The sequence below is a fragment of the Streptopelia decaocto genome (assembly GCF_964273445.1).
Source record: "Streptopelia decaocto genome assembly, chromosome: 10".
In the NCBI taxonomy this organism is placed as follows: Eukaryota; Metazoa; Chordata; class Aves; order Columbiformes; family Columbidae; genus Streptopelia; species Streptopelia decaocto.
This window is the reverse complement of record NC_138665.1, coordinates 1,889,489-1,898,167: the sequence shown is the minus strand read 5'-3', so window position 1 is coordinate 1,898,167 and position 8,679 is coordinate 1,889,489. Positions and strand designations below refer to the sequence as shown.

Genomic DNA, 8,679 nt, shown 5'->3' with positions numbered 1-8,679 from the left:
GAAGTGTCCATTAGCTGAATGTTGCTTATTATATGCTAAAAGGATTGTGTAATGCAATATGCAAATGTGTAACCAATTGGCTCTTCAGAGTGTGCATGTGGTGATAAGATTTTGTATATAATAGCTGTTACTTTTCTTTCTGGTGCGCTGGCTTTACTCCAGCATCCAGGCTTGCGCAACTCATCAAGTCCAACCATTAATCACTCCCCCATGTCCTGAGAACCTCATGTCCGTCTGTCCAGCCCTCCAGGGATGGTGGCTCCACCACTGCCCTGGGCAGCCTGTTCCAATGCCCCACAGCCCTTTGGGGAAGAAATTGTTCCCAGATCCAACCTCAACCTCCCCTGGCGCAACTTGAGGCCGTTTCCTCTGCTCCTGGCGCTTGTTCCTGGGGAGCAGAGCCCGACCCCCCTGGCTCCAAGCTCCTTTCAGGCAGTTCAGAGATCAGAAGGTCTCCCCTCAGCTCCTGTTCTCCAGCCTAGGGCAGATTTTGAAAAAAAAAAACAAAACCTGGTAGCCGTGCCTGCCTGCCCTCGCTTTCTTCATCGAGAGATGCTGACAATGTCCCTGTTCCGTAACAGACGCCCCGTGTTTCCCGGCGGGAGGTTCGCGCCGGGGCGGCGGCCGGCAGGGGGCGCCAGGGAGCCGCGCGGGTCACGCATGCGCAGTGCGTGCCCCGGCCTGGCGGCCGCGCTCCGCTGTCCGCGGACCCTCCCGGCCCCGGCGAGGCCTCCCAGGCCCCTTACCCGCCCCGCGGCAGGCGGAGCCTGCGCCGCCGGGCCCTGCGCACCGGGAGCGGCGCTGCCGGCGGGGCGCGGAGGCAGAAGCCGCCGGAGGCGGTGGGTCGCGCATGCGCTCTGCGGCGGGCGGCGCGCTGGTGACGGCGCAACCGGAAGCGCTGCGTCGCACTTCCGGCTGAGGACGCGTCCGCCCGTCAGCGGGGCAGAGGCCGGAGCGGCCGTGAGTGAACGGGGAGAGAACGGGGAGAGAACGGGGGCGCCGGGCCCGGACCGTGGGGGCTCCGGCCTGCGGGGCCGGTTCAGTGCGGCCCGAGGGGCGGCGGGGCCTGACCGGCGGCAGCTCTGGGCCAGGCCGCGGCTTCGCGGTGCGTGTTTGGCGCGGGGTGAGCGGGCCCGGGGCCCCGCTGCGCGGTGTCAGCTCGGCCGGGGGGTTAAACGCTCACAAGTATTTATCTCTCCCCTCAAATTTTTGTTTTACCTTCAGAATTCCTTTGCTTTCGTGTTGTCAAGTGTAGCGGGCAGTTCTGGGCTGGTTCCTGAGACACAGGGCAGTGCTCATACAATCCCAGAATGTCAGGGGTTGAAGGGCCCTGGAAAGCTCATCCAGTGCAATCCCCCCATGGAGCAGGAACACCCAGATGAGGTTACACAGGAAGGTGTCCAGGCGGGTTGGAATGTCTGCACAGAAGGAGACTCCACAACCTCCCTGGGCAGCCTGGGTCAGGCTCTGCCACCCTCACCCCGAACAAGTTTCTTCTCAAATTTAAGTGGAACCTCCTGTGTTCCAGTTTGCACCCATTGCCCCTTGTCCTGTCATTGGTTGTCACCGAGAAGAGCCTGGCTCCATCCTCCTGACACTCACCCTTTATATATCTGTAAACATTAATGAGGTCACCTCTCAGTCTCCTCTTGTCCAGCTCCAGAGCCCCAGCTCCCTCAGCCTTTCCTCACACGGGAGATGCTCCACTCCCTTCAGCATCTTGGTGGCTGCGCTGGACTCTCTCCAGCAGTTCCCTGTCCTGCTGGAACTGAGGGGCCACAACTGGACACAATATTCCAGGTGTGGTCTCCCCAGGGCAGAGCAGAGGGGCAGGAGAACCTCTCTGACCTACTGACCACCCCCTTCTAACCCACCCCAGGTACCATTGGCTTCCTGGCCACAAGGGCCCAGTGCTGGCTCATGCTCACCCTGCTGTCCCCAGGACCCCCAGGTCCCTTTCCCCTACACTGCTCTCCAACAGGTCATTCCCCAACTTATACTGGGACCTGGGGTTGCTTCATGTTTAGGCAAAGATGAGATTTCTGCTTAAAAATCAGTTTTTTCCAAAGCTCAGATAGTCGCTGACCATTTTCTACAAGACAAACACACTGCTAAGAACAGGCTGGGTGAGCGTCTGTCAGTGCTAAGGCTGAAACGGGTGCCCTGGTCCAGACCTGCGGCAGCACTCGCCCATCCTGGGCACAGGGACAAGCGGGAGGATGGATTTTCTCCTCACACATTCAAGTTTCGCATCCAATTTGTCCCCACAGGTGCATGTCCTCAGGTCAGTGTGGATTGTCCCTGTCCGTGGCCGCAGGGAGGGGCCTGCATGTCACTGATGTCACCTCAGGCTCCATCTACAGCTTCTTACATTTTGTTTTGCCCAGGTAGCAGCAGCCTGTTCTCTGGTATCAACATGGTGAGTTTAAAGAGTTGCAGTCACTTCCCCTCTCTGTGTATTTTACATGTTCTTTTTTCAGAAATATTCTGTATATTTATTCTCATTCTTCCCACTCTGACCACAATTTTGTAGAATTTTACAACCTCTAATCGCAACAAATCATGGAATAGAGCGGTGATTAAAGTCAAACTAAGTATCTCGTCATGCAGCCACAACCCTTTGGAAGAGACACAAACACCCTTGGGTGGTTTGTAAACTTTCTGCAATGACTCTGGGGAAATCCTAATGAAATTTTGCATTGTTCCTACAAATTAATTACTTTGAAAGCTCAGCTTCAAACTAAGAAAAATGTTGTCTTGCTTCTAACGAGAGCAAAGCCGACAGTGGGCTCAGTGGAAAATCTGTGTATGATTTCACATCTGTAATTTCGTTAGTTCTTCTCATAACTCTTAAAATGCTTTCCCTTGGTCATATTTCATGTGGAAATATATATGTATTTACAACAATGTACAGTACATTTGTGAGCCATTATGTGGTAAACAAGTAAGATTCTTATTATTTTAAGAGTAATTTTAGTTTCTCTTTTTTTTCTGCTGTCACTGTTCATAGCCAAAATGTTTGCATCAGGTTCTGGAACAACTGAAGAAAAGGTCCATGTTGTCCCAGCTGCTGCTGAAACACAAAACAGAATTTGTGGTAAGTGGAGTTTTTAGAGGCTGGGGATAGGAAGGGGGTTACATCTCATGAAAGAAGTTGGCACAGAGACAAAATGTGGTGTTTAGTTGGTCAGAGTTGTGGAGTTTTGATGTAATTACTCTGGTAAAGATTTGAGTGCTAGAAAAACTACAGGTATTTCTATGGTTGTTCTTGCACATTTTAGAGTTGAATCCCACTGGTACCACAGTCACAACAGAGCTGTCCCTGTCTTTATTTTCCCCGAGCTTGACACTGCCATGTTTCTTCAGCCCACATTTCCTACCCCTCCAGTGGTTTCAAGATATTTAGGACAGAGTAACATGATTTCTGATTTCAGGTGCATCTTTACCTTGTTTTGTCCAATGTTTAACCTACTTTCTTCTCCTTCCCTGTGGATTTTTTGGCAGAGTGGGGATAGCGGATACGCTGGTGGGCTCGGGATGTAACACGGGAGGTGTCTGGTGAGCACAGCGAGTTCAGGTGTTGCATTTTGTTAAGTCCCTTACTCACAGCACTGAAGAGGTTTTAAAGGCCAGAGCTCGCCCGGCCTGGCCGGCTGGGAATAAAACAATTCCAACAGCAAAGTAAAACAGCATCAGCAAGTGGAAGTGGGGAGCAATGAGTTCCCCCAGTCACAGTGATGGATTGATCTTTAGAGGAGTGTTCCTGCAGAACCATGAACCAAAAGGCTCTGCTGTATGAATTCCTGCTAAAGAATAAAAATACTATGTTCAGCTTATCTTTTGGAAGGTGTAAATGCTTAGAGAGGTTTGACCTCCTGAGGTGAGATTGTTGAAAGAAGAGCTAAAATAATCTGAAGTAAATTTGTCTTCACCAGTTTAGCTACAGGGCTGCCTGAGGGGGAATTACACTGTCGCTTTCTTGGCCTTTGAGTGCAAGTGTCACCACTTCTGGGTTAAAAATTTCAGCGGAGGGAAAGCACAGAAAAGAGGCTCAAGTTGTGCCGATGCCAGTTGTGCCTTTAGCGGAGCAGATCTAATCGAGGGATGTGGGAGAGGCGGCTGCTCGCATGTTTCGCACCGTGATTCCCTTTGTGTTTCAGAGCTCAGAGGCGGCAGCAGGAGAAGAGCAGTGACTGGAATAGCCGTGGTGGAACCCTGGCCAAAATCTGGCCAAAATCACCTTCCGTGTGCAAAAGCTGGGGGTGGTCTGACCTACTGGACTGTGATAATCCTGGAATAGTCCCTCACTGGAGAAGCTTCTGTGGCTTAGCTGGCTGAATGCAAAGAGACGCTTCAAGTTGTGGTTTATCCGTGGGGTTTCGCATCAGATGAGCTTCCTTAAATCACTGCTGTTTGTGCTCGTGCTGCTTTTCCCTGCTGCCTGGCACATTATTAGACCCATCAGATTTCCCAGGACAGTTACGTTGTGAGAGAAGGAACAGCTCCTGTTCCTGCCCATGAGTTAGAGTGTGAATGCTGTATGGATTTAAAGATAAATGCATGTCTGTGAGCTAAAGCAGAGATGCTCAGCGTCCCAGTTTGCGTTCGGAGCTCATTAACAGTTTGGCTCCTTGCTCCGTGTAATCCTGACAGGTTTTAGAAGGGATTTTGTAATAGTTGTCTTCAAAGTGGAAGATAAGAAAGGAATGTTGCAGAAAACAGAAATGTGATTATAGCTGAGAATCGGAGAAGAGCAAAGCCTTAGCGTGTAGACTGACTGCACAATTTGAAAAGCAGAGACAGTGTCTGGCTTGCAAAATAAAGTTAATAATAGAAGGGGAAATCTCAGCATGAAGCTGGAGGATGCATCTTAGAAGACACTTGTGCAAATAAGCGTTCATTGATTTTTCTCTTTTTTTCCTTCCACATACTGCATGATCATTTTAGGTGATAACAGATGACACATAACAAAGCTGAAAAGTGGATTACACAGAGACTACAAAGCTGTTTGATACAAAAAGTGACACAGGAGTTCTTAAGAAAGAGCCTGTTCTGTCAGCTTGAATTTTAAGCAATTTTATGACATCCAGATATTCTTAGAAAATACAGAACTAAGCAGTTTGGCGGGGCATTCGCTGTGCCCTCCAGACTGATGGGTGATCAGCCCCAAACCCAGATGTAAACTGACCCTAATGGAGGTGGATTTCAGGAATTAGCTGAGCGCAGCTTCGCACTCAGGCGGAGGGACAGAGTCCAGGTGCAGATGAGCCAGGTTCACACGCTATCGAAAGACTTCAGGACCTTCCCGAAGTATTTTGCTTCTCCTTTTTGGTTTATCATGATGTTTGTGTGGTGAATCCCTTTGAGATTGTTGAACTTCAGTGTTTTAATTTCATTCCAATTTAACAAGCACTGTCATCAGCCCCTCGAGACTGTGTGTGGTCGCAGAACTAAAAGTATTTAGAGACACAGGCTTCAAAAAGGAATGGGGGAGAGGCCACTGAAACTCTGTGAGACTCAAATCTGTTTATCTCAAGGTTCATAGTTTTGCTTTATTCACTTTCTCATAGGGTGTCTGTCACCTGTCAAATGAAGAAGCTGGAACAGCCTGTCCACAGCCAACCTGACGAGCACACGAGATCTCCGCTACACCCCGAGCCTTTGGTTGGAGACGCGCCTTCGGGTGTCTCTTCCCAGGCGCAGAACATGGTATTTGATCGTTGCCCAGCTCCTGTGTTGTGGGGAGGCCACTGTACAGCTGCTGGTTTCTGCAACGGGCTGCTAGCGGGAGCGCTGGATCTCAGCTCACAAACCAGCTGCCCCGTTGGCTCTGGGCAGACGTGCCAGCACTGCGGCCGCTGCTTGAACGCTGGTAACTCACAGGCCAAGGCAGTTGTGTGGGGCTCTCTGTTGATGTGCGTTGCAGCCTGGCCTCAGGCTTCTGGGGAAATAAATGTGCAGAGTTCTGATTCTGTGCACTTCACGGGCAGTAAATCAAGAAGAATGGCTGAATTCCAAATGGCTTCTGTTTGTATTTATCTTCCATGTGTTGATTTTTTTTTCTTGCTCTCTTATTCCAGGCTCACCCCTTGGAGAAAACCATTACTGCAGCGCGCTGTATTCTGCAAGTGGTGATATATTCACCAGGAACACAAGAGTTCACGCTGTGGAAACGGGCTTCAACATCAACATGCCCCTGAGCTGCCCCGTGGGCATGACATGTCAGTTCATGCCTTTCTGCTGGGTATTTTTCCTAGTTGCATCCTGCCATCCTCTGCTTAAATTGCTCTCTCAGTGTCTTGGAAACGCTTCTGGTAATGCTGTAGTTCAGTGAAACATTGCCTTGCCTCCTGCCGCTGCAGCAAGGGGAGGCAGCGCTGGCACAAAGAAGTCACCTCTTCAGCCCACCTCACCCACTTTGGAGAGTTTTACGGTTAACGTACAGCGGGGGTGTTTGTAAAGATGCGGCGCTACACACAGTGCACTGTTCTCCCATTCTTTTAAACAGGATTTATTGATGTCCTTCAGGCTGGGGTGGGGGGAGAAGGGAGAGCTGGCTGGATATTTCTCTCGCAGTTCTCTGTGTTAAGTAATGAGGGGAAAAAAACAAAGCTTGAAGCTTAAAAGCCTAAAATCATCTGGGGCAATCACTTCCATTCCAACGCCATTAAACAGTTAAGGGTCATTTTGCCAGAGTGAAAATGTTGAACTATTTTGACTGTACAATTCATGCTTTTTAAATTAAACTAAGTAATTCAGCTTACTTGCCGAAGGGAGGGGAATCTTCTAGCGGTCTACCAGCCTATTATATATTGTGTATCATTTGGGTGTGTGAATTAAAATAACCCCACGCACCAGTGCCTGCTGTGGCTGAGCAGCTGGAAAGCGGTTTTGCAGAGGACCTGGGGGTCCCGGTAGCCACCAGCCGTGGGCCAGGAACGTGTCCTTGAAGCAAAGGCTGCGTGAGGTGGCACCAAAACATCCAGCGAGGTGACTGGCACCAGTGAGATCCATGGAGTGCTGTGTCCAGGCCCATGCTCCCCAGTGTGGGACACATGGAAACATTAGGCTGTTCAGTTTGGGAAAGCGAGAGCTCAGGGAGGAATCTCTGTGTTACAAATACCTGCTGTTCAGACTAAAGATGGCTCCAGACTCTTCAGAGTGATGCCTAGGAAAAGCAGTGGACACAAATTGAAATTTGGGAATTGCCACTTAAAAAAGCCCCAAAACATAGTGAGCGTGATCAAGCAGTGCAGCAGGATCACAGAATCCCAGAATGTGAGGGGTTGGAAGGGCCCTGGCAAGCTCATCCAGTGCAATCCCCCCATGGAGCAGGAACACCCAGATGAGGTTACACAGGAAGGTGTCCAGGCGGGTTGGAATGTCTGCACAGAAGGAGACTCCACAACCTCCCTGGGCAGCCTGGGCCAGGCTCTGCCACCCTCACCCCTAACAAGTTTCTTCTCATATTTAAGTGGAACCTCCTGTGTTCCAGTTTGTACCCATTGCCCCTCGTCCTATCACTGGTTGTCACCGAGAAGAGCCTGGCTCCATCCTCCTGACACTCCCCCTTTCCATATTGATCCCCAGGAATGAGTCCCCCCTCAGTGTCCTCTTGTCCATCTCCAGAGCCCCAGCTCCCTCAGCCTTTCCTCACATGGGAGATGCTCCACTCCCTTCAGCATCTTGGTGGCTGCGCTGGACTCTCTCCAGCAGTTCCCTGTCCTGCTGGAACTGAGGGGCCACAACTGGACACAATGTTCCAGGTGTGGTCTCACCAGAAAGGTTGTGGAACCTCCTTGGAGATACTCAAAGTGCAACTGGCCACAGCCCTGGACAACCTGTTCGAGGTGGCCTCGCTGGGGCAGGGTGGTTGGACCATGCAGGCCCAAGGTCCCTTGCCAACCTCAACAATTCCGCAATAAGCACAAGGATAGTTGGGTGTCATCTCACTTCGAAACCGGTCTTTTCAGTTGCCATTTACCCTCTTTGGAAAACATTTTCCTTCAAGAAACTTGTTACTGGTTAAACTTATTTTGCATGTGTTGCCTGTAGGTGGAGACACTCCTTAGTTGAAAAGAGATTCTTCTCTGCCTCAGCCGCCCTGGCTGCTCCGTTCACTGATTTAGAAGCAGTGTGCTTTTCTTCCCAGTAATATATGTGTTCATCTTCCTTACAGAGCTCATCCAGCTGAAACCGGCTGCAACATCTGCTCTGTCTGTTGAAGCTTTTAAAACCGTACAGGCGCCCTCAGCCTGCCCCTGCAGACAATCAGCGAGCCCTGCCTTTGCACCCTTGCCTTCTTTGTAGCTGCGTATTCTTTTCTCCAGTTCTCTAGAACAATGATCTTAAGTATCTGTTTCCACAAGTAGTTGAGCAAATACCTGCACTTTGTGCAGGAACCTGTTGAAGTAATGCCTCTGTCAGCAATGTAGATAAAAGCCTGTAGCTGTTGCGTGCTCCTTTATTTACAAAAAGCAAAGAAGGAAACACCTGCCCGAGTCAGTACAGAACAGCACTGTGAACGTCCTGCTATGGCTGGTGTGAGAGCAACAAACAGCCAAAGCTTTGCAGATGTATTGGGAAGGGGACGAGCACTGACCTTCCCCAGAGACTACAGAGAGATCGTACGCTCAATATTTCTGACACTGATTGTCCTGGTAGACTGAAATACTTTCT

At 50.3% G+C, this 8,679-nt stretch overlaps 1 long non-coding RNA gene across 3 annotated transcripts; it reads left to right on the top strand.

Moving 5' to 3' along the window:
* Positions 1 to 833: 833 nt before the first annotated feature.
* On the top strand, positions 834 to 8,453 carry LOC309444321. Of its 3 annotated transcripts, XR_014184991.1 has the most exons (6): positions 834 to 960; positions 2,271 to 2,419; positions 3,011 to 3,097; positions 5,571 to 5,709; positions 6,081 to 6,221; positions 8,180 to 8,453. It is a non-coding gene; the product is annotated as an uncharacterized lncRNA (long non-coding RNA). The 3 variants fall into 3 exon arrangements; XR_014184992.1 differs by lacking the exon at positions 8,180 to 8,453 and having other exon boundaries at positions 6,081 to 6,763; XR_014184993.1 differs by lacking the exons at positions 834 to 960; positions 8,180 to 8,453 and adding an exon at positions 971 to 1,105 and having other exon boundaries at positions 6,081 to 6,763.
* Positions 8,454 to 8,679: the final 226 nt, after the last annotated feature.